The sequence below is a fragment of the Monodon monoceros genome, unplaced genomic scaffold (genome assembly GCF_005190385.1).
Source record: "Monodon monoceros isolate NGI ecotype Baffin Bay Population unplaced genomic scaffold, NGI_Narwhal_1 Super_Scaffold_20, whole genome shotgun sequence".
NCBI lineage: Eukaryota > Metazoa > Chordata > Mammalia > Artiodactyla > Monodontidae > Monodon > Monodon monoceros.
Window position 1 is genome coordinate 113,734,840 of NW_021703777.1, and position 25,148 is coordinate 113,759,987.

The following is a 25,148-nucleotide window of genomic DNA, read 5'->3' on the forward strand; positions in this document are numbered from 1 at the left end:
TTGTATTTTTTACAGAATTTTTCCTGTAATTGATATCTAGTCTCATAGTGTTGTGGTTGGAAAAGATACTTAATACGATTTCAATTTTCTTAAATTTACCAAGGCTTGATATGGGACCCAAGATATGATCTATCTTGGAGAATGTTCCATGAGCACTTGGTAAGACAGTGTAACCTGTTGTTTTTGGATGGAATATCCTATACATATCAATTAAGTCCATCTTGTCTAATGTGTCATTTAAAGCTTGTGTTTCCTTACTAATTTTCATTTTGGATGATCTATCCTTTGGCCAAAGTGGGGTGTTAAAGTCCCCTACTATTACTGTGTTACTGTCAATTTCCCCTTTTATGGCTGTTAGCATTTGCCTTATGTATTGAAATGCTCCTATGTTGGGTGCATAAATATTTACAATTGTTATATCTTATTTTTAGGTTGATCCCTTGATCAGTATGTAGTGTCCTTCTTTGTCTCTTGTGATAGTGTTTTTTCAAAGTCTATTTCTTCTGATATGAGAATTGCTACTCCAGCTTTCTTTTGATTTCCGTTTGCGTGGAATATCTTTTTCCAACCCATCACTTTCAGTCTTTATTTGTTTCTAGATCTGAAGTGAGTGTCTTGTAGATGGCATATATATGGGTCTTGTTTTTGTATCCAGTCAGCCAGTCTATGTCTCTTGGTTGGAGCATTTAATCCATTTACATTTAAGGATGTTATCAATATGTATGTTCCTATTACATTTTTCTTAATTGTTTTGGGTTTGTTATTGTAGGTCTTTTCCTTCTCTTGTGTTTCCTGCCTAGAGAAGTTCCTTTAGCATTTGTTGTAAAGCTGGTTTGGTGGTGCTGAATTCTCTTAGCTTTTGCTTGTCTGTAAAGGTTTTAATTTCTCCATCGAGTCCGAATGAGATTTTTGCTGAGTAGAGTAATCTTGGTTGTAATTTTTTCCCTTTCTTCACTTTAAATATGTCCTGCCACTCCCTTCTGGCTTGCAGAGCTTCTTCTGAAAGATCAGTTGTTAACTTTATGGGGATTCCCTTGTATGTTAATTGCTGCTTTTCCCTTGCTGCTTTTAATATTTTTTCTTTGTATTTAATTTTTGATATTTTGATTAAGATGTGTCTTGGTGTATTTCTCCTTGGATTTGTCCTGTATAGGACTGTTTGTGCTTCCTGGACTATTTCCTTTCCCATGTTAGTGAAGTTTTCAACTATAATCTCTTTAAATATTTTCTCAGTCCCTCTCTTTTTCTCTTCTTCTTCTGGGACCCCTATAATTTGAATTTTGGTGCATTTAATGCTGTCACAGAAGTCTCTGAGATTGTACTGAATCCTTTTCGTTCTGTTTTCTTTATTCTGCTCTCCAGTAGTTATTTCCACTCTTTTATCTTCCAGGTCACTTATCTATTCTTCTGCCTCTGTTATTCTGCTATTGATTCATTCTAGCAAATGTTTAATTTCATTTATTGTGTTGTTCATCATTGTTTGTTTACTCTTTACTGTTCTTCTTGGTCCTTGTTAAAGATTTCTTGTATGTTCTCCATTCTATTTTCAAGATTTTGGATCATTTTTACTATAATTACTCTGAATTCTTTTTCAGGTGGACTGCCTGTTTCCTCTTCATTTTCTGGTCTGATGGGTTTTTACCTTGCTCCTTCATCTGCTGTGTATTTCTCTGTCTTCTTATTTTGCTTAACTTACTGTGTTTGGGGTCTCCTTTTTGCAGGCTGAAGGTTCGTATTACCCTTTGTTTTTGGTGTCTGCTTTCAGTGGGTAAATTTGGTTCATTGAGTTGTGTAGGCATCCTGGTGGAGGGAACTGTTGCCTGTGTTCTGGTGGATGAGACTGGGTCTTGTCTTTCTGTTGGGCAGGACCACGTTCAGTTGTGTGTTTTGGGATGTCTGTGATCTTATTATGATTTTAGGTAACTTCTCTGCTAATGGCTGGGGTTGTGTTCTTGTCTTGCTAGTTGTTTGCCATAGGGTGTCCAGCACTGTAGCTTGCTGGTTGTTGAGTGGAGCTGGGTCTTAGTGTTGAGATGGAGATCTCTGGGAGAGCTTTCACAGTTTGATATTACGTGCCGCCGGGAGGTCTCTGGTGAACCAATGTCCTGATCTCGGCTCTTCTACCTCAGAGGCTCAGACCTGACATCCAGCCAGAGCACCAAGACCCTATCAGCCACACAGCTCAGAAGAAAAGGGAGAACAAAAAAAGGAAAAATACATAAATAAAATAAAGTTATTAAAATAGAAAAAATATATTAAAAATAAAACCAATTTTAAAAAATGAATAGAGAAAGAAAGAGCAGCCAAACCATAAAACAAATCCACCAGTGATATCAACTGCTAAAAACTCTACTAAAAAAAGAAAAAGAAGAGAGCAATGAAATCAATAAACAAATCTACCAATGATAATAAGCTCTAAATACTAAACTACAATAATCCTAAAACCAAAAACAAATTAGATGCAGAAAGAAAACCCCAAGTCTAAAGTTGCTTCCAAAGTCCACTGCCTCAATTTTGGGATGATTTGTTGTCCCTTCAGGTCCAGAGATGCAGGGTACCTCAAGCTGATTGTGAAGATTTAATCCGCTGCTTCTGAGGCTGCATGGAGAAATTTCCCTTTCTCTTTGTTGGCACAGATCCTGGGGTTCAGCTTTGGATTTGGCCCTGCCTCTGTGTGTAGATCGCCTGAGGGCGTCTGTTCCCCATCCAGATAGGATGGGGTTCAAGTAGAAACTGATTAGGGGCCTCTGGCTCACTCAGGCTCACAGGGAGGGAGGGGTATGGATGTGGGGCGAGCCTGTGGCAGCAGTGGTCAGCATGACGTTGCAACAGCCTGAGGTGCGCAGTGTTCTCCTGGGGAAGTTGTCCCTGGATCACGGGATCCTGGCAGTGGTGGGCTGCACAGGCTCCTGGAAGAGGAGGTGTGGAGAGTGACCTGTGCTTGCACACAGGCTTCTTGGTGGCTGCAGCAGCAGCCTTAGTGTTCCATGCCTATCTCTGGTGTCCACGCTGATAGCCGTGGCTCGAACTTGTTTAGGTGCTGCTCTGAATCCCCTCTCCTCGTGCACCCCGAAACAATGGTCTCTTGCTGCTTCGGCAGCTCCAGACCTTTTCCCAGACTCCCTCCCGGCTAGCCGTGGAGCACTAGCCCCCTTTAGGCTGTGTTCACGCCGCCAACCCCAGTACTCTCCCTGGGATCCGACCTCTGAAGCCCGAGCCTCAGCTCCCAGCCCCTGCCTGCCCCAGCGGGTGAGCAGACAAGCCTCTCAGGCTGGTGAGTGCTGGTCAGCACTGATCCTCTGTGTGGGAATCTCTCCGCTTTGCCCTCTACACCCCGATGCTGCGCTCTCCTCCGTGGCTCTGGAGTTTCCCCCCTGCCCACCCCTGTCTTCACCAGTGAAGGGGCTTGTTAGTGTGTGGAAACTTTTCCTCCTTCACAGCTCCCTCCCTGAGGTGGAGGTCCCATCCCTATTCTTTTGTCACTGTTTTTTCTTTTGTCCTACCCAGGTACAAGGGGAGTTTTTTGGCTTTTGGGAAGTCTGAGGTCTTCTGCCAGCATTCAGTAAGTGTTCTGTAGGAGTTTTTCCCCATGTAGATGTAGTTTTGATGATTTGTGGGGAGGAAGGTGATCTCCATGTCTTACTCCTCTGCCATCTTGAAGGCACCCCTTTTAAGTTGATTTTAAATTGTACACAAACCTCTATCAAGTATCAGAAGTTTTTAGGATTCTCATTGTTTTAAAATTTCACCCTTGTATGTCAAGATATTTTTGGCTTATTAGTTTTTCACCCATCTCATTATTCCATAGACCCCTCAAATGAAGAGTTTCTTAAACTTTGGGAAATAATCCTCTAGTATTTCTCTTAGGATGTCCTCACCTCAGTTCTTTGTTGGACATATCTAGGTAAAACTCAACAAGTTTTGGATGAATTCCCACAGGCCTGCAAGCATGTGGAGAGAATTGTTATATTTTTCTCCTTGCAATAATGTTTCTTGGGGTTACTAAAGATAAATAGGGGATGTTAATAGTTTTAAGGCTTGGTTATCCAAATTGTATATTTTGCATCCCTGTTTCAGTATCACATGCAGTCTGTGAAGACCTGTGAGTCGACTCTGAAGAGCTACACAACCAGTACTGCTCCAGTTACACAGAGTCAGATATTTACAACTCACAAGGCTCCACAGTGTATATTTACAAAAAGCTTTAATAAAGATTAAGGCAAGGGCTTCCCTAGTGGCTCAGTGGTTGGGAGTCCGCCTGCCGATGCAGGGGACGCGGGTTCGTGCCCCGGTCCGGGGGGATCCCGCGTGCCGCGGAGCAGCTGGGCCTGTGAGCCATGGTTGCTGAGCCTGCACGTCCGGAGCCTGTGCTCCGCAGCGGGAGAGGCCACAACAGTGAGAGGCCCGTGTACAGCAAAAAAAAAAAAAAAAAAAAGCAAAACAGGAGAAAGAAAATAGCAGGCATTCTTAGAGACGTCTGAAAGAGTCCTCACTCAGTTGCACAGAATATGCTTTTTATTTGGATTTCTCATGTATCTATTTGGTAGAAAACAATCACACATCTTCCATAGGTTTATTCCTTGTTTCTGCTCTGAAGATTCTTGAGCTTCTTTTGCTTATACCTTTCCTCCTTAGCATGCTATTTGTTGAATTTGTTTTATCCAGTTTTCTAAAGCTGTGATATTTTCCAGGCTGCTTGTCATACTTTTCCTCCTTCCTGAAGTAACTTCCCTCATAAGAAACCAATGTGTGACAATAAGTTGTCTTCCTCAGTGTGTCTCTCCTCAGTAAAGAGAAACTCTGGGTAATTCCCTGGTGGTCCAGGGGTTAGGACTCCGTGTTTTCACTGCCGAGGGCTGGAGTTCAATCCCTGGTCAGGGAACAAATATCCCACAAAAAAAGAAAAAAAAAAAACTCTGTTTGCCCTAGGTGTCCTAAATCAGTGACAATTTCACTTGACACTTTTTACAGGCATGTTGGCTTTTGTTGATTTTTCCATCAAACATGTTACTAATGAATTATTCTTGCTTGAGTACAATTTGAGTATATACTTTTGACCTCCAAGTTTTGAGTTCCTCTGGATGATGTCATATGAGTTGTAGTCATCCCCCAATATACTTCAGTATTATGTCTGTACCTAAAAGCTTCCTATAACTGCCCTTGGAGAACATTGGGACTATCATGCTAGGTATGTAAGCCCATCGAGTCACCCCTAAACTGATATGGATTGCAGTTTGTCATATATTCTACTTTGATTATTGCCCTTCACACACAAAAACATGATCTATAAGTACTAGGGCACATAGAAAAGGTTGGACACAAAACATAGTTTGTGCCTGTATTATCTGGTTAGTTTCTTCAGTTATGTGTCTTTAAATAAATTGGTTGGGAAACACCAGTGTCCTTAAGAAAGTCTGTGGTGGCTGTCCTCTGTAAACCAGGGAAAATGAAGGAAGACATCACCTCCTCTCGTGAAGGAGACTGTGAAAGAAATTTCATTATGAAGAATAGTTACATATTAGTACTGCTTATTAAGTAGAAACATGATGTTTTTGAATGGGAGTTAAATAAGGGTGGGAGGAATAAAATGGATGCTGAGCAGCCAAGGTGTGAATTATGCTGGCCATTTGCCTATTTATTTTCAGTTTCATTTACCACACCTCCCTGTGAAATCCATTTCCCTGATCCCTTGACAAGGGAGTTCTTGCAAGCAGTCAGTGAGAGCTTTTACTCATGTGACACAACTCCATTTGTCCTTCCAGTATCCCAATGCTACTAATATCCAGGAGGTTCACTGTTTTCTCTTTAGCTTTTCAGCCCTTCTAAGTCACTCATAAGTACAGCCCATAGTAAATTCCTTGTATTGGACCACCCCAGCATGGGCTTGGTTCTATTGTCTGGATCCTAGGTGATACAATAATCTGTTAGCTAACAAAGCAATTGGATATTTTTTCAATTTTTTGAAATAAGCAATAGGGAGCTGTCTGACTTGTAAATACATTTTTTCCAATAATTCACATCACTATCAATTTCTGTGAAGAATACCAAACAACTTTATTAATGCTGAGCAAAGAGATACTACTCCTTTAAAATGACTGGTTAAATTTTTACTTCTAGAAATCTTTTTGAAACTGATATGCTATAAAAGAATGAACACTTGTATATTGTTAATCTGAAAACATCTTTGTCGGTGGAGTGTTTTTTTTTTTAATTTTTGTTTTATATTGGAACACAGTTGATTAACAATGTTGTGCTGGTTTCAGGTATACAGCAAAGTGATTCAGTTATACATATACATGTATCTATTCTTTTTCAAATTCTTTTCCTTTTTAGGTTATTACAGAATATTGAGCAGAGTTCCCTGTGCTATACAGTAGATCCTTGTTGGTTATCTATTGTAAATATAGCAGTGTGTACATGTCAATCCCAAACTCCCAGTATATTCCTCTTCCTCACCCTTCCCCCCCGGTAACCATAAGTTCATTCTCTAAGTCTGTGGGTCTGTTTCTGTTTTGTAAATAAGTTCATTTGTATCATTTTCTTTAGATTCCACATATGAGTGATATCACAGGATATTTGTCTTTCTCTGTCTGACTTACCTCACTTAGTATGATAATCTCCAGGTCCATCCATGTTGCTGCAAATGGCATTATTTCATTCTTTTCAATGGCTGAGTAATATTCCATTGTATATATGTACCACACCTTCTTTATCTATTCATCTGTTGACAGGCATTTAGGTTGCTTCCAATGGAGTGCTTTTTGGATTATCAATGTTATGTTACCACTTTCTTTATATTTATTTTTACCAAAATTATAGCCCTTTAGCTTTCACTTATTCAATTTATAGAAGGTGTTTGCTCTTTAATTTGCAAAGTCAGTCCTCATTATAAAATCAATCAAGCTTTTCAGGTTTACCTTCTATCATATAAAGTCTGACTTCAGATTTCAAATTAAATATATACATTTTTATATATATTTATGCACATATACACACACACAAACACACACACACACACATAGTCCCACAACAATCACACATTTCTAAAGGAAGTAAAAGCTGGGTGTGAGATCATTTCATTTTCTCACACAATGTTTAAAATGTTAATGGTTAATTCAGTATCTTGGAATTAATAACATTTACCTTTTTAATGACTCTATTCAGATGAGAATTCAATTTTTATTGAAAAGTCTTTGTTTATGTATATAAAGGTATTTCCAAATTAAAGTTTAAAGCTTGAATAACAATTAAGTCTGCTCTTGTGCTACATCTGTACAGTATCCCTTTCCATAAAACTTCTTAAATGCCATTCTCAGATAAAACCATATCACCTTGAATAAATCTGCCCAATATTTTTAAAAACCTTCTTCTATTTGTAATGTTGGCCAGTTTTTAATGCCATATCCTCACCAGTAAAGTTGTTTGGATGGGTGCAAATGTAGGCATAAGTTATCAACCAAGACTTGTTGGAAACATCAGTAGATTCATCAATATAGAAGGCATATATTTTATTTGCTGCAATTGTAGTCACAATTGCAAATACATGTATCCTGTGAGATCATATTTTTTATGGCCTGCAATAGTGTCATGACATCAATATTTCAGATTATCCTTTTGCTTATATCACAATTCCCCATTTCTGAATTAGTATATCGTTTTCATAACAACAAACTAGGAAATAATACATGCACTTAAGCTACTTTCCCCAAAAGAAATTTCTCAAATAATGTATATACACTACTTATAAGGGGAAAATATTAAATTCCTGGTAACTGTATGCATTGACTTAAATATAGTATTCTTCCTGTCAAAGTAGCAAACAAGAGTATTTTACAAGTTGCTCTTAGGGCTGTTAGTCTATGATTTTTGACAACATGTAGAATAGAGCAGAATACACTAATTAAATCTGAGACCAAAAGAATCTCACGTACATCATTAAAAAAGCAAAACTTGTGTAAAAATACAAGACAAATAAGCCTATTAAAATTGGTATTTACAAAGGAAATATTATCAGATCCTAAAATTGACAATTATGGTCCCAGAATCAAAACATATCTGGCTAATCACTTCTTTAGAAATTCAGTTAATGATTGGAGAATTTATTCTATTAATAATAAAATTGTTAAATGCAAGGATTATTATATTATCATTTGTTTGGGACTTGCTTTTGAGCATTCTTGGTGTTTTTGAAACATTTTTTAAAATGTTAAAAAAATTGATTATCTTGTTAAATTTGAGTAATGCTTGAACTCCTTTTAAAGGGTATATTATTGGGACTGTAACTTGGTTGCTCTGATAGAGACTTTAAAATAGACATTGATAAAGCTCAATAGTTTCTCTCTCTACACTCAGTTCCAGAGTATCATCAGTCCAACGCTGCTTTGGCAGACCCGTAGAGCTGGAGACCCAGCCAACTTCTATCACATTTATCTGCCTTCCCTAGGAGGTTGCTCTTATAAGCTGAAACATGCTGTCATCTAGAAATATGATGGTGGATGAAAAGTAATAGATTTAATGGGACCAACTATTATCTCTGCCACAGACCACTCTTTTGGCTGCCCAATTATAAAGGTACTACTTGTCAAGTTGCCACTACTCCCACTGTGAATATGTTTTCCACCATAGAAACCCTCTCCATAGGTCAACTATCCACTTTCTCCACAGGTCAACTTATTCAACTCTAGGGCTAAAGACAATTGAATGTTACACAAAAATTTCAATTTTGTCCAGATGTGGCACAGGCAATAACAACAAGGCCCAAGCTCCCTTATAGCTGAAAACAGTTGTGAAAAATCTATTCAGCATTAGCAGCATTCCACATATGAAGACACTAAGGTGTGTAAACTTTGTTTATGGAAGAATTACCAACAGTTTTTTCCACAGCAAAACAAGTGTCAGTTTCCAGCCTGCAATATCTATGACTGCAGAGCTCTTTTAGGCTATATTCTATTCAATATTACAACTATGTACCAAGATCTGTATTACTTAGGAAATAGTTTGACTGCTGTGGTAGAGACCCTGATGTATGGCTAAAATCAGAAAGAATTTTGTCTGTAATGTGACAGTTTATGGTTAAGCATTCCAAGGTTGATATGGGAGCTCCACTATGTTGGATTCCTGGATCATTTCTATTCTGCTTCTCTAACGTAAGTTGTTATCTTTGTCCTCAGTGTACAAGAGACTTATGACCATCACACAATTTGCAGTATAGTCCAGAAAGACGATGGAAAATGGGAAATAAAGAGTTGTCCTTTACTTTAAGTTCATGATGCAAAAGTTGCAAATATTCCCTCCACTCAATCACATTGTCCAGAAGCCAATCATTTGGCTACAAGACACAAGCTATACCTGGTATCAGGGAATGTAAGAAATGGTATTGATCACTGGGCAGGTTTGAGCCCACCCCAAAAATCACTTTACTATAATAGAAAGAAGAATGGATTTAGGTGGTGAGTGATGGATGACAACTAGTAGTTTTTACAACAAAGGTGAAGTTTTTTTCAAAATCTCAAGTTGATAATATTTTTTCAATTATTACTATATACAGATATATTAAAAATAAGTGTAAATTCCTTATGCTTTTACCTGTTAATCAACTGTAGGAAAAAGGATACATGTATATATATATTAATATAAACAAAACTATATAATCAGTTTAATTTCATTTTAATAAAATGTGATAAATGTTATATGTTTGTACATTATCACTTAAGTTGGTGAAAATGGTAAAATTATGTAGCCTCAGGTGTAATTATATAATTAATCTGTTTCTATACATGATGAAGTAAGAATGCAGAAAATATACGTGTAAATATTCTTCATAAAATATTAATGAAGTCAATATTTATTTGGTATTTAGGTAAAACAAGAAATCACTTGTAATAAAAATACATTTTAAGACATCAGTTCTCAAATTCCATTTTGATGATATATTACTTAATAACTTTGTAAAACTGTCTCTTCCACTTTAGAAAGAGTTAACATTTCATTCTAATTGACATATACATCAAGTGGGTATCTAATTCAATGATTGCTGGAAGCCAAAACACCATTTTTTACTTTATCATATTTCAATTTCTTATAATAAATTGTTACAAAGCAGTACAATAAAACAATTGCAATACCTCTTATTCCAAAATTAACAGGGTCCTCGATTAAATAGTCCAGATTCTTTTGTTTAACTTGCTACATTCATATATCATGTGAAGACTCAGTTCTTCCACCATTTTTTACCACTTGAACTAGAAACTCATCAGACTTAAGTTAGATTTGACTTTATTCTGATCCAAAGCAAATATAAAGACAAATATCAGCATGTGTACTAATATTTTGTGACAATATGATTTGTAATTTTATAGAATTATTTTTTAAGGAAACAACAAAAATAATGTCCAGGAGAGCTTGAGTAACCCAAGAGAATAATCTCAGTCTAATCTACAGCAACCTGAGGAGGGTCTGAGTCACCCAAAATACTCATCCTAAGAACGGTCTCACAATTTGCTGAGACACAAGTACTAAGAATTAAATGGAATTGAGAGACTCATAATTGCCTAGATGACTTACATTTCCAGATTAAACCTGGTTTGGAGGAATGTAGATTAGTATTATATACCACTGATATTCGATTACTTACATTGAAAGCGATGACAAAGGTGTAGTCGTGATCATGGCCTCAGGGAAGAAGATATTCAATGACAGTGGGCCACCTGAACACAAGACTCTCTCTCATATAATTATTCTAATATTTGCCATAATTACAGTGGAACTATTGCAAAAGGGTTTTTTATTTTTCACAGATTATTACATTACAAAAGCCATTACAAAAAGCAGTATACATAGCAAGATTATGGATTTGGGTCACATATATTAGACATCATTATTTTCTTTTATATATATTGAAGCAAACATATCATCTTGAACTTAAAAAGGAAATATGTCTTTCATAATTTCAAATACACTCCAGGTTAAAAATCCTAATAATAATAGTATTTAAAAGGACATATTTTTGTAATAGACCTGCTAACTCAAATATACACATCTTCTTCATATCTCAGTGACTTGAATAGCAAAGTTTCATTTCTCATTCACATCATGGTCCAGAGCCCTGTACTGAATCTTCTGATGAGCATTCACCAATTTCTTGGATCCTTAGAGGCAATGCATTGACAGCTGCTGTGTGCTTTGGTGTGTGTGCCAAAAATTCAGCACCAAACCTTCTTCTTCAGTCCCTCCAATTATGTTGTACAACTGAAATCCTTTGCATTAAATCTCTTCTTAATTAAAATATTTGGAGTGATTTTTATTTCCTGAAATGAGATATGTGGATGACCTTTGAGTGCTAAGTAATTTCATCACCACATAATGAAAGCATAGGGAATACCTTTAATTCTGAAAAATTGGCTGCTTTACTGGCACCAGTGACGTATTCAACATAATACTGAAAAATTTAAAGAGATATTGGTCAGATCTATGGTCAGATGAAGAAATAGCCAAAACTAGAATTTAGAAATTAATAGGACTTATAAAATTATCGAGTATATGTTTGAACCATTTTTTAGAAAGCTTAGATTTGACAGGCGAGTTGGTATTCTCAGTGAAGACACTCAAATAGTATCAGGCAATCCCAAGGATTGAATAACCCATTGCTCAGGACATTCTGCTCCTCGTCTTTCTGATTCCATGTTTACCATACAAGTAATTGCACATGCTGCTGGTCAGCCGCCTCGGTACTGAGACAGGCATGACCTAAACAAAGGACTCAAACATTCCTATTACTGAAAGAGACATTGACGGTTTTATAAATTGATAATAATTTTTGGTTAATACATTAGTCTCATATTGTAAATTCATTTCAATTCATCAGTTCAATAACTGGTATCTGATCAGTTTGGATGTAATTATGAAATACCAGTTTGGGAGCCATTTTGTAGCTTTTTTGGTAGCCATACAACTTAGCTTTTCTGGGCAAGCCTCCGCAGTACAACAGTTCCTTTCCAAACTCTAAGTATGTGTATCTAAATATCTTAGCTTGAGCAAATACACTAAGGTTACTCATTTCATGAATGTTGTGTTGGAGTGATATTATCCTTTCAAGGAATATGCATTAGAAAGTAAGGATGCAGGGCCACAGCCTTAAATGAAAGTCAAAAGAATGAGTAATTAAACTTACATTTCATTCTCTTTGCATTTGCATTAGTTTTCTATCACTTTATTTTAAAAATTACCATAATCTATTCATTTAAAAGAGCAAATTTATTCTCTCACAGTTTCTGTGGGCCACGAGTCTGGGGATAGTTTCGTTGGGTCCTCTGCTGAGTCTCACAAAGCTGAAATCAACATGTCCCCAATGCTGCCTTTCTCATCTTGGGCTCAGGATCCTCTTGCAAAAACTTACTGGCTGTTGGAAGAGTTTCATTTCCTTGCCTGTTCTTTGCTAGCTGTTGGCACGAAACTGCTCTCAGCAACTAGAAGCTGCCCTTCCCCATCTGCAATTCACAATGTGGCTGCTTGCTTTCTTCCAGACCAGCAGGACATCTTTCTCAAATCTTCCTCTGATGCCTGTCAAAGAAAATTCTTTGGTTTGATTATCAGCTCCACCAAGAATAATATCCATTTTGTCAGATGGCACAACATAATCACAGGAGTGATAGCTCATTATATTCACAGGTTCTGCCTATGCAAGGAAAATATAGGAGGCAGAAGTCTCAGGGTTGTCTTAGGATCCTGCTTACGTATTTCAGACGTAACTGTATATTATAAACAAAGTTCTGCTTAGTTTTTTCCATCTCTTAATGTAGGCTCAAATATATGTTTTCTTTTTCTGATATCTAAATATGTAGATTTTTAGGTAAATAATAAAACACAACCTACCATATATTTAATAATTACTTAGCTGCATCTCTGAGTATAAGTTAGAAAAATTGCCACTCCATGGCCTATGTTGAATTTTTCATGCGTTTAGCATTTCTGAACTGGTTCAAATGAGATTAAATCAATTATAATATCATTGCTTTCATTAATCCAAATTTTTTGTCCTTTTTCTGTCTGAAATGTTTTGTAAGTAAAGACTTTCCAGTTTTCATTGAGGGAACACCTTTAAGTTAGGAACGTATTGTAATCCTTTTCTTTTTAGAAAAGAAAAACATCAAGTCATAGATGAAAATTTTAAAAGTATTTCCATTGGATATCTAGAATCACGTGCCTTAGAGTTCTATGTAAAAATTATTTCCTTAAAAGTATATTTTTGTGTTATCTCTAACTTTTTCTGTAATAAGTGTGAGAAGGTTTTGTTATTATTATTGTTCTTTCATTTCATTCTTCTCTATTGATTCTCAGGAGTTGCTTAGAATAGAAAATATTAAAGTCCCACAAAGATAACAGGGAAGTAGAGAACAAACTGTCTATCAAGCTTGTGAAGCAATGTGGGAACACCTCCTGAACAGTGATTCAGTAGTGTCTTGACAGGGGGAACTAGGGAAGCACCTTATAGCAACTTAAGAAATGGGATCCAATGGGGTCATGGCTGACCCAGACAGGGATTTGTTCAGACTGGTAAACTACATGAGTTGCTCTAAAAGTCTGTTACTTTGTCTTGAAATATATGGGTCTGAAAGAATTTTCATTCACATTTTGAACTTAAATACATTTTCAGTATCAGAAGTTTACTGTTTCTCCTTCAGAAAGAGGCAGCTATTGATATAGAACACAGGAAATTATATGTTCTGCTGTCATGTTATATAGGGGATTGGTTATCACAGCAGTTGTAAAGGGAGTGGTGTAATAAAAGGCAGAACAAATTAATCTTGAGATTTCAAAGAGTATGCACAAACACAAGTAACAATAAAAAGAAAAGACTTCTGTGTTTACCATTTTTATGGTAATTTTTCAAACTAGAAAATAGAAAGCAAATTAAAAAACAAAACAAAAATCTTCCCCCCCCAAAAAATAAAAATAAAAATAGAAAGACAGTAAGTAAAACTTACGTCTTCATACGAAAAAAAAAAAAAAAAAATCTTCCACAAGCAAAAGATGTTCTTATTTGCATCATTATTTGAGGTCCTATTTTGTAAATATTGTAATCAATGTGAAATAACAGCATTTTTATATGAGCAGTCACAGTACTAGATATTTCAACTCTAGATGAAAGTTTGAAGTTTACATATTTATATTTAATAAAGTTTGATTGTTAATATCCACTGTATGCAGAAGCCTAGAAACTTTGTGTTTAGCACTTAAACATTTTGCTCATAATTAACAAGTATGAAAATGTTCCATGTGTTAACAAGTATACATATCAATCTAGAATAATATAAAGCATGAGGAAATTATGTAACAGATATACTAAAACCCTTAAGTTTTTTAAAAGAACATACTAATTTTCAAAAATTAAAATACTTTATAAATGCTTTTATACTGTGGTTATGTTTTGCTGTTTGTTTAAAATTGAAATGATATACCTCCTTTAAAATTGAAATGAGTTAAGGTATGCCTTTAAAATACTATATGTGTATGACTACAGGTACGCATGATTGAAATAAAATTTGATAAACTGTTCCCTTGGATTTGGATAAACTAGGATTTATTTCTAAAAGATTATTATGATTTCTGGTATAAATAATATTGAAAGTTCTTTGTGACAAGGAATTGATATTTCAGGAGACAACATTTTCTCTTGAATACATTACTATATCCTGATTATTAGAATATTGCTAGAATACTGAACCTTTGCCTGCCCTTTTAAAATATTGCTCTTTTAAGTTTATTCAGACTTTTAGTATCACTTATATGATTATTTGCTATTTACAATGCTAACTAAAAGAGCTCTTTAAATTTTTTTAAGTATACCATGAAGGATATTCAAAATTATTGAAAAGTTCTTAATTGTAAATAAGGAAGCTAATGTTCATTTGAAAATTCTCTATATGTCTTTTTTTAAAAGGTTTAACTGGCTTTAGTAAAGGTAAACTGGTGCTGTTTAGCACTTTGGGCATTAGTGGAGGAAGCTGATTTATTTTCACCATTTTTGGCTGGCTGAGAGCAGTGATGTGGAAATGATATTCTTGGAATAATCTGAGCTGCTGTAAACAGTCAGTTGTTGTGTATCACTGTGTCAGAGTTTCCTTCAGTAGGCAGGTAATTCAGAGCTTGTAGCATGAATGTTTATTATGTATGCATAAGAACACAAAGTGGGAAAAAAAAAACTATCTACTGAGATCATCAGAAACTTAAAAAACTATTCTAACCACTTCTATAACACCTAATATATTTCTTGAAATACTGCAAATGCCATGATTTGAAATTTAAGGAAAAAAAATACTTCCACTTTTACCATAAGCTGTCACAAATTTTCCTCTTAAGTCTTCTATTTGATGACTGTCCCGTGAACAATTATATGAAATCCTTCGACATGTGAACCAGTTTCCAAACCACAATTTTAAATATCAATTTGATCACAGTTCAAAAGGCATTTTGAATGTACTATTAATATATCACTGTGTATGAGGATGTACAAACTCCTAAGAGATGAGATGTTTTTTCAATGTGAACTTATGAAATTGTTCTCACCAAAAAAAATAAAAGCAGCCCCTGACAATATCTCCTTGAGTTAACATATTCCTCAGTCCCTGAACCTCTACCCTGGGAAGATAAACATGCTCTTGGTCTTAGACATCATTAATTGGCTATGGACACAGTGTCAAGAGAGACGTTTAAGTACCCTACAGGTCTGATGATATCTATGTGGTTAAATCAGTTGTCCAGACTGCTCATGTGTGTATAGGTAGAAAGATTTATCATAATAAGGTAGGTGCAAGGAAGAAAGCTATTGAATAGCTTATTTTAAATCTTAAAGTGCCTGCTCATGTTTTGACCCCCAGGTAGTTTCAGCACTGAGGAAATATCAAAGAAGTTGAGAAACAATGGATTGCAACAGCTAGTTAACCTCATAAATACTCTTAATTGACTGTAATGATAGGCCAAGGAAAGTTCTACATGGCATGTAGTCTGTCCAGACTGAAGAATCTACCTTCTTCAAATAAAGAAGGTATGTCCTAAGTAATATACTTTGTTTTTATAGAAGTGTAACTATTTTTGTTTAAACTTTATGTCTCTCTGAAATAAAACAGTGAATAGATCAATGGACTTCATCTCGGAGGTCACCTCGTCCTTCAAACATAGCCATTGATCAACCACATACTGGATAAGTGTAGATTTAAGATGTCTGAGTTTTTTACTAATAGTTTGTAAAAAGTAGAAGTGTGCCTCAGTCAACTTCTGAGATTGAGATTCCAGATATATTGTGACTTCCCAGGAAATAATGCAACAGGTGTTGACTATCTTGATCTAAAGGGTCACTTAAAGTAAGCAGAACACATCATTACAACGTAAGATATGTAGCCTCAATTGATCCTGAAGATAAAAATAGTATTTGGATCCTGTACCACAGGAAAGTAGATATTGACAATTTTATTTATGGACCTGAGGTTCTGAACAAATCTACCCTCTCTTCCACTGGTTTTCTTGGTTGAAAGGATAAGAGTATTATGAGACCTAGTACAAGGTGTGAGGAGTTGTTTCTCTATTTAAGTCATCAACTAATGATTTTAGTACTTCTTTAGCTTCCTGTTTAGAGAGTATTGCAAAAACCTGATCGGGTTTTTAATGGGTCTATCTGAATCTTTAGAAGTTTAGCTCCAATAATTCTGTTAATATTAGTAGACTATTTGGCACTTAATGAATCTGTATGTCCTGGAGGTCTTCAATTTGGGTTTTATTTAGAAAAAAAGATATCAGCAAATCAATATTCAAATTACACTCTAATGATGACTAGGGGACTCCTCAGAGATTTCAAGGAAGAGGCCATCAGGATACCTTTTCTTTGGGCAATTACATCTTCCCAGGTTCTCTCTTTCTCTCGTGAATTAGGCATCATTTTTTTTTTTTTTTGGCGATACGCGGGCCTCTCACTGTTGTGGCTCCTCCCGCTACGGAGCACAGGCTCCGGATGCGCAGGCCCAGCGGCCATGGCTCACGGGCCCAGCCGCTCCGCGGCATGCGGGATCCCCCCAGACAGGGGCACGAACCCACGTCCCCTGCATCGGCAGGCGGACCCTCAACCACTGCGCCACCAGGGAAGCCCTAGCCATCATTCTTTCACAAAGGAGAAAAACATTTCCTGTGGTTAAAAGTTTGTGGGTGAAAGTTACAGTCTGAGGTGAGTGAATGTCTAAAGTTTTTCAAAGATATCTATCACATTTGTAGATTACTGACCATGAGCAGGAGTTTGTAAAATGAAAAAGTTTAAGACTGCTATAGCGGTAAGGATATCAGTACATACTTCGCAAGCTTTTGTCTTAACATTTTCAGAAATGTCTTATGAATTTAAGGGTAAAACGGGGAATCAGATACTTGTTCCCCCCTTGGGACTTCTCTGTTTTTGAACCATCTTATTTCTTTATTTCAGTCTTTTGACATAGTACAATTCTTTTTGTCAAGCCTATTCTGCTTACAATATCTATAGTCATCTTTATCAAAAGGCTCCCTCCCCTGGCACTTAGAGATTGAGGTGTAAGTATCTAATTGTTTTATCTGAAAGTCACCAGTTTATTGTCTTATTCTGCTTTTGTTATGAGACTCTCAAATGTTCAGCAAAAGTTGAAGATCTAGCAATGGGCAATTTATGAATCCCATTTTTGTTGCATACTTCAATTTTCTACTTCTTGGTTAAGTATATTCACCAAATGTAAGGGAATAGCTGTGGTTACACCTGTGTTAGAGTCTACTGTGTTCTGTATAAAAGTGTTAAGGATCCTCTATAAATTCTGACAATTATCTATCTACCTATTTTCACAGGACTGACCAGCTCAAAGTTATTCAGCTTTTCTAAACCCCTGTGATTTCCTATGATATTTGGAGACACTTAAGTTATTCTCAGATCTTACCACTCTGCCTTCCTTTTTTTTTTTTTCTATCTGAGCATCCTACAAATCTACAAATATATAATGTAGATTGAGGATCCTTGGGTTTATTATAAATGTTGTAGTTTTCTATTTAACTTGCCTAAACTTTGGAAAAAATTTTAAATGACTCTCAGATCAGATCAAGATCAAGACTTAAAATCCACCTTAAAGCAGTTACTGCATTCTGAAAGAGGTTTTACTTTAAGAGGCAATTGAGTTTTGAGGGATCCTGGATAAGTAGATGGGATTGGCACAAAACGTTTTTGACTAATGATTCTAATCTGATCGCTTCTCTGAGATGGCTAAGATTTGCAGGAATTTTCTTGTGTTTAATTCACTGTTGTTTAAATAGATTAGTGAATTTAAATAGATTAGTGAATTTTTCTCTTCAACAATTCTCATTTTAAAATATTACTAGAAATTTAAGGTAAAAACAGGAGGGATCAGAAATAATTTAATTAATGAAAATCCAGGGATTTTTGACAAATATTTTTAATACATATTTTAACATATAACTGCTTTTTGTGAACATTACATGATGATGGCTATTTGTTGAACAGTAATCACTTTAGTGCCTTTTAAGGGTCTTTCCACTTCTTCCATTTCACATTTCTTGTGATATGGTGAGTAACCTTTTAAATAAATTGTTAGTAAACAGTAAAAAGTTGTTGCTTTTTTTTGTTAAGAGTGTCCACTCCAGATTTAACAATTCACTATACATGCTGTATACATTATTTTAACTAGCCTTTTTAGTAGCATGCTATGAACAATTTGAGGCTCATTTAGTCAGCCAGAAAACTGATACATGGAGGAGTTGTCAAGTGATTTCCTCAAGGTTCCACATTTAGTAAATGCTGGAACCAGAATTCAAACTATATATCATACTGTATAGCCAGGTTTCTCAATCACTCTATTATACTGCCTTCTTATATTGCCATTTTTCCAATCCTTTCATATTAGTAGTTTAACTGTTTATCATTGTATTTGATGGCTTGTAGAACAGTGCTGACCAACAAAAGTTTCTGCAATAATGGAAATATTCTATATATACCCTTTCCAAAATGATAGCTGTCAGCAATTTATGACCATTGAGACTTGAAGTATGGCTGTTGGGACTGAGGCACTAAGTTTTAAATTGTACTTCATTTTAATTAATTTAAATATAAAGGGTCACATGTGGCTAGTGACTATCATATTGTGCAGTCCGATTCTAAATGTAAGCATACTGCCATGCTTTAAAACACTGTTCTTGAAATAAAAAACACAATTAATCAAATATAATTGTTAGAAGAATGCCTGAAAAGTAAGAATAAAAGAGGATATATTCTTTGTTCCTTTCTGGTAAGTTCTATGGCTATTATGCATTGAAACATACTGGACAAGAGGAAGGCTGTTATACAATAATTTTATTTTATGTTCATATATGTTTCACAAAACAAGTGTAATATTTTAAACAGCAGTTTTGATTATTTATCTGAATTCTTGAAGGCTTGCAAGATATGGCCACGGATATAAATAGAGACATACATCTACATCTATAGATATGTAAATGTAGATATAGGTATATTTAAATTTTTAAATTTATTCCCTCCTTATTATCAAATTACTCATACAAATTAAAATTCAAAATAAAATAGTAACTGTCTTCATATTTGTACTGAATAATCTTATGACAATTTTTGTTTCTTAATCACTGTATATTTTTAAAAATTTTAAATTAACATAATTGTTAGTTTCCCTCCACTTCTTTTCTTCTATAAATTCAAAATTCTCTAAACTGTAATTTCCTACATTCTTTTCAGTACATTTTATATTTCTCATAGTCCTATATTAGCTTTTGTGTTTTATGAATTGAGTCTTCAGACATTTTAAATAAGCTCATTTACCATATCATGGCTTCTTTTTTTAATCCAGTAAATAGTAATGTTTAAAAAAAAAGATAAAAGATTTGCTCAAATGGGAATTCTATATGTTTGCAAACTTTAATTTTTCCAAACTGATAGTGTTAATTGTAGGAACATCATTTTTATTATCATGATTATAGCTGCTTAGTAGCTCTGTAATGAGACGTCTGTTTTATATAGTAGACGAATCATTTATTTTACTGAAGGACTAAATACTTGGTTTGGGAAATTTAAAAATTAATGTAGTATGAACACAGCATGATATTCAGATATAATCCTTCAATATTAAGAAGGGTAGGATCATGATGAGGTCCTGAATCATCAGATTGAAGTTGAACGATTATTAACCTGATGCAGATGTAATAGTCATTTTTGCTTTGTGAGGTGATATATGTCTCTACCAACAAGCTACTTCATCCTTAGAAATTGTGATTAGACATTTAATTAACACAAGCTGAAGTTGTCAAGATTTCAAATTAAATTAAATATTGTTCAGTTTAATAACAAAAAAATGAACTTATCCAAATGAGTTAAACAGCTATGAAATCATAACAAACTCCAAGAAAAGAGAAATTCCCCTCTACTTATCATGAGTATATGTTCTATACATATGAGTACTGTGATAAACAAAATCTGAATATATATGTATACTTTAAAATAATGAAAGTTTATTTAAAAAAATAAATCATATATTGTAATGACTTAATGTTGTCTTAATGTAATGTTGACTTAATGTAATGACTTTTATTGTAATGACTAGGGCAAATCACTTACGTATCCATGCTGAAAATATTTTTAAAACCTCTAACTTAGAATTTCCTGAAAAATTATCACTTTAATCGTAGACAAAAATCAATGTCATTGTTGTAAAATTGTGCCCATTTTACTACTATAGCATTTTAGGAAGGAAAAACTCAAGCCACGTATAGGACAACTATTTTTGTAATGAATACACTGACAAAGGTTTAGGTAACCAGAATAAGTATTAATACTTCAATGGAAAAAAAAGAATGCATAAATAACAGGCAAAGATATGTTTAGGCATTTCACAGTAAAGAAAATGTAAATGGACTATAATCCTTGGAAAATAAAATAGTTAATTACTGAAATGAAATTAAGTGATAAAGAGAAATTTTGTTATACCCACCAAATTAGAAAAAATAATTAAAGCTTGATTTCATAAAAAACATTGATGAGATTGTGAAACAACAGAATCTCTTATATAGTCTTGATCAGAGGATTACCAAGTATACTCCATGTTTCCTTTTAAACCTTTCTAGAGAATTTGCAGGGAACACACTTGCTAAGGCATCTATTTTTTGTTACATTTTTAAAGCAACAGAGTATGTAAAGCTTCACATCGTTTTTAACCTCACAATTCTTTGCCTGTACCCTAAATGTCTAGGTCTGGCACATCTCACATAAAGTGTTCACTTGTAATCATTGCTTTAGACTCTGATTTCAAAAGGAGGCTTGCTAAAATACCTAGTAAAATTCAACATGAATATAACTTTAAGTCCCAGCGACTCCACTCATGAATATAAACCCCTGAGGAATTCTTAAACATGTGCATTTGGAAATAGCATAACATTATTCAAAGCAGCATTTTTGTAACATAATGAAACTTGTAAAACTTCTCTATCAAATTTATAATTAATAAGATACAGTCAAGTCATATAATAGAATAGTATACATCAGTGCATAATGAATGAAAGTCACACATAGCTACATGGTTATAAATTAAAAATAAAAATGCTGAATTAAAAAAGTCATAGAAGAATTCACAGAGCATTATTGTGTTTATTTAATGTGTTTATTCATAGAGCATAGATATGTTTATTTAATGTTCAAAGTAAGGTATAAGAAACAATAAATTGCTTAAGGATACTTATATAGGTACTAAAATTATAAAAGTAATAAGAAAATTATTAATATAAAATACAAGATAGTGGTTACTTTAGCAGGTGAGGAAAGGGGATGTGATCAAAGAGCAAATGACCAATGATTTATCAGTAATATTATATTTCCAAACAGTTAGGGATTCAGACATTTTACCTTCCACACTGAATTTCATAGAAAGGTACTCAAAGAACTGCTTTTATAAAGCAAAGAATAAAGAAAATAGAAGAAAGGTATATGACGAAGAAAACAATGGGTTTGAAGCACGAGATCAGTGAAAGAGGTCACAATGTGGACAACAGGCTTAAAGGGTGACAATTCAGAATGTAGTGGGAGGATTAAGGATTCCAAACAGGAAGTTTCTAGGAAAAAATTAAGGGAAAAAAGTGATAACATGTTATGGTTAAAAGACTGAAATCAAAGAAAGCATGGCTTATCAAGTAAAATGGACCCACATAAAATTAACAGCTGACATCTCATCAGAAATGGTGGAATCCAGAAGACAGTCGAATTTCATATTCAAAGTTTTGAAGAAAAAAAAACCCTCTACTAAGAATATTATAGCCATCAAAACTAACTTTTAAAAGTAAGGCAAAATAAAGACATTCCCAGATTAAACAAAATAGATAGCACATCTACCTTATAAGAGATATAGAAGGAAGTTCTTCAGGCAGACAGATAGTAATTTAAATCCATACAAAACAGTAAAGAACATGGGTAAAGGTCATTATGTAAGTATAAAAAATTATATATGTATATTTCTTCACCATTTTTCTTAACTTTTTAAAAAAGAAGATAAACAAAAGGTATACAATATATTGTTGTACTATAATATATAGAAATATATTTGTCAATAACAAGCAAAGTTGTTTTGGAGTGAAGAAACAACATCAGACTGTAGCTAAATCCAAAAGACCAAATGAAGAAAATCAGAAATGAGAATAAGAAAATCAATATAACAAATCTGTAAAAATATATTTGCTTTTCTTTCTTCTCTCAGCTTATTTAATAGATATAACATTATGTAAAGTAATAATTATAAAAACATGTTTGGGGATTATGCATTTACATGTAAAAATGTATTTATGGATTAACATACATAAAATGTAATAATTTAATAAGAATAATAGACAAAGAAGGTACAATAAAACTGTATAGAAATAATCTTTCTATTTCTCATTGAACATAAGTTAGTATAAATCTAAGTAAGTTCTGATCAGTTAAGATGTATGCCTTAGTGAAACCACTGAGAGAATACTTTAAAAAAAAAGATGAAAAAAATCATTAAAGAAATTAAATTATCATACTTTCAAAATTTATTTAATAGAAAAGAAAATGTTACGGAGTATTACAATAATAAAAAAAGAACCTGAGATATAAAGAAAAAAAGTAAAATGGCAGACAAATCCAACTATATCAATAGTACCATTAAATAAGAATGAATTAAACAAAAGGCAGAGATTTTCAGACTGGTGAAATATTTTCAAGACAAATATTTAGCCAAACTAACTAAAGGAAAAGGAGAGAAGACTCAAATTACCAAAATCAAGTTTGAAGGAGAGGACATTACTATCAACCTTGTGGAAGTAAAAAGGAATATTAGAGAATATTATGCCAACAAATGAAATAACTCAGATGGAATGGACAAATTATTAGAAAGACACAAGCTACCAAAGCTGTCTCTAGAAGATTTCAGAAATATAAATAGACCTATAACATGTAAGGAGATTGAATTAATAATTTTAAAGAACTTCCCACAAAGCCAAGTCCAACCCAAGGTGGTTTCACTGGTGAATTCTACAAAACATTTAAGGAAGAGTTAAGGAGAGTTTGAGAAACTTTCCCCCCAAAATAGAAAAATTACTTCCTAACTCATTTTATGAGACTAGTAGTACACAGATGCCAAACATGGCAGACATTATAAGACAATTTCAGACCAGTATGTTTTATGAATGTAGAGGTAAAAATGCTCAACAAGGTACTAACAAACCAAATCCAGCTACATATAAAAATGATTTTACAACCTGACCAATGGAATTTAACTCAGGAATTGAAGCTATAGTAATCAAGAATGTCATATATGACATATAGGTAAATATATTTGAATTGAGAGTCCAGAAATAAGCCTTCACATTTATAGTCAATTAAATTTCAGAAAGTGTGCTAAGACAATTAAAGCAGAAAGAATAACTTTTTTCATCAAATTGTACTAGAACAGCTGGATATCCACATGCAAAAGAATAAACTTGGACTCTCACAACATTACAAAAATAACAAAAATTAACACAACATAGATAAAAGAATTAAATGTAAAATCTAAAACTAAAACTCTTACCAGAAAACATCACAGTAAATACCAATGACCTTGAATTAAGTTATACTTTTTTAGACATGACACCAAAAACAAAAGTAATAAAAGAAAACATAGGTAAATTAGACATCAACAAAAGAATATGAATATCTTTTTGAATTATGTTTTTTTTCTGGATGTATGCCCAGGAGTGGGATTGCTGGATCATATGGTAGCTCTATTTTTAGTTTTTTAAGCAAACTCCATACTGTTCTCCACAGTGACTGTATCAATTTACATTCCCACCAACAGTGTAGGAGGGTTCCCTTTTCTCCACACCCTCTCCAGCATTTATTGTTTGTAGATTTTTTGATGATGGCCATTCTCACCAGAGTGAGGTGATACCTCATTGTAGTTTTAATTTGCATTTCTCTAATAATTAGTGATGTTGAGCATCGTTTCATGTGCTTGGTTACCAAGGTGGAAAGGAGGGAGGAGAGATAAACTGGGAGATTGGAATTGACATATACATACTATTGTATATAAAATAGATAGCTAATAAGGACCTACTGTATAGCACAGGGAACTCTTATCAATATTCCATAATGACCTATATGGGAAAATCATCTTAAAAAGAGTGGTTATATGTATACATATAACTGATTCACTTTGTTGTACAGCAGAAACTAACACAACATTTTAAATCAACTATACTCCAATAAAAATTTAAAAAATAAAAAATGAAGAATATGAATAGACATTTCTCCAAAGAAGATATACAAATAACCAATAAGATAAACACACAAAAAACATGCTCAACATAATCACTCACAAGGGAAATGCAAATCAAAATCAGAATGAGATACAACTTCATACACACTAAGAAAATAATAATCAAAATGTTAGATATAAAAAAAAAATGTTAGATAATGACAAGTGCTGGTGAAGATATGGAGAGATTGGAACCATTATCAATGCTCATATCAATTCCAATGCTTGGAATTTAAAATAGTACAGCCATTTTGGAAAGCAATCTGTCATTTTCTCAAAAACTCATGTAGATTTACCAAAGGACCCACTAATGCCACTCCTGGGATA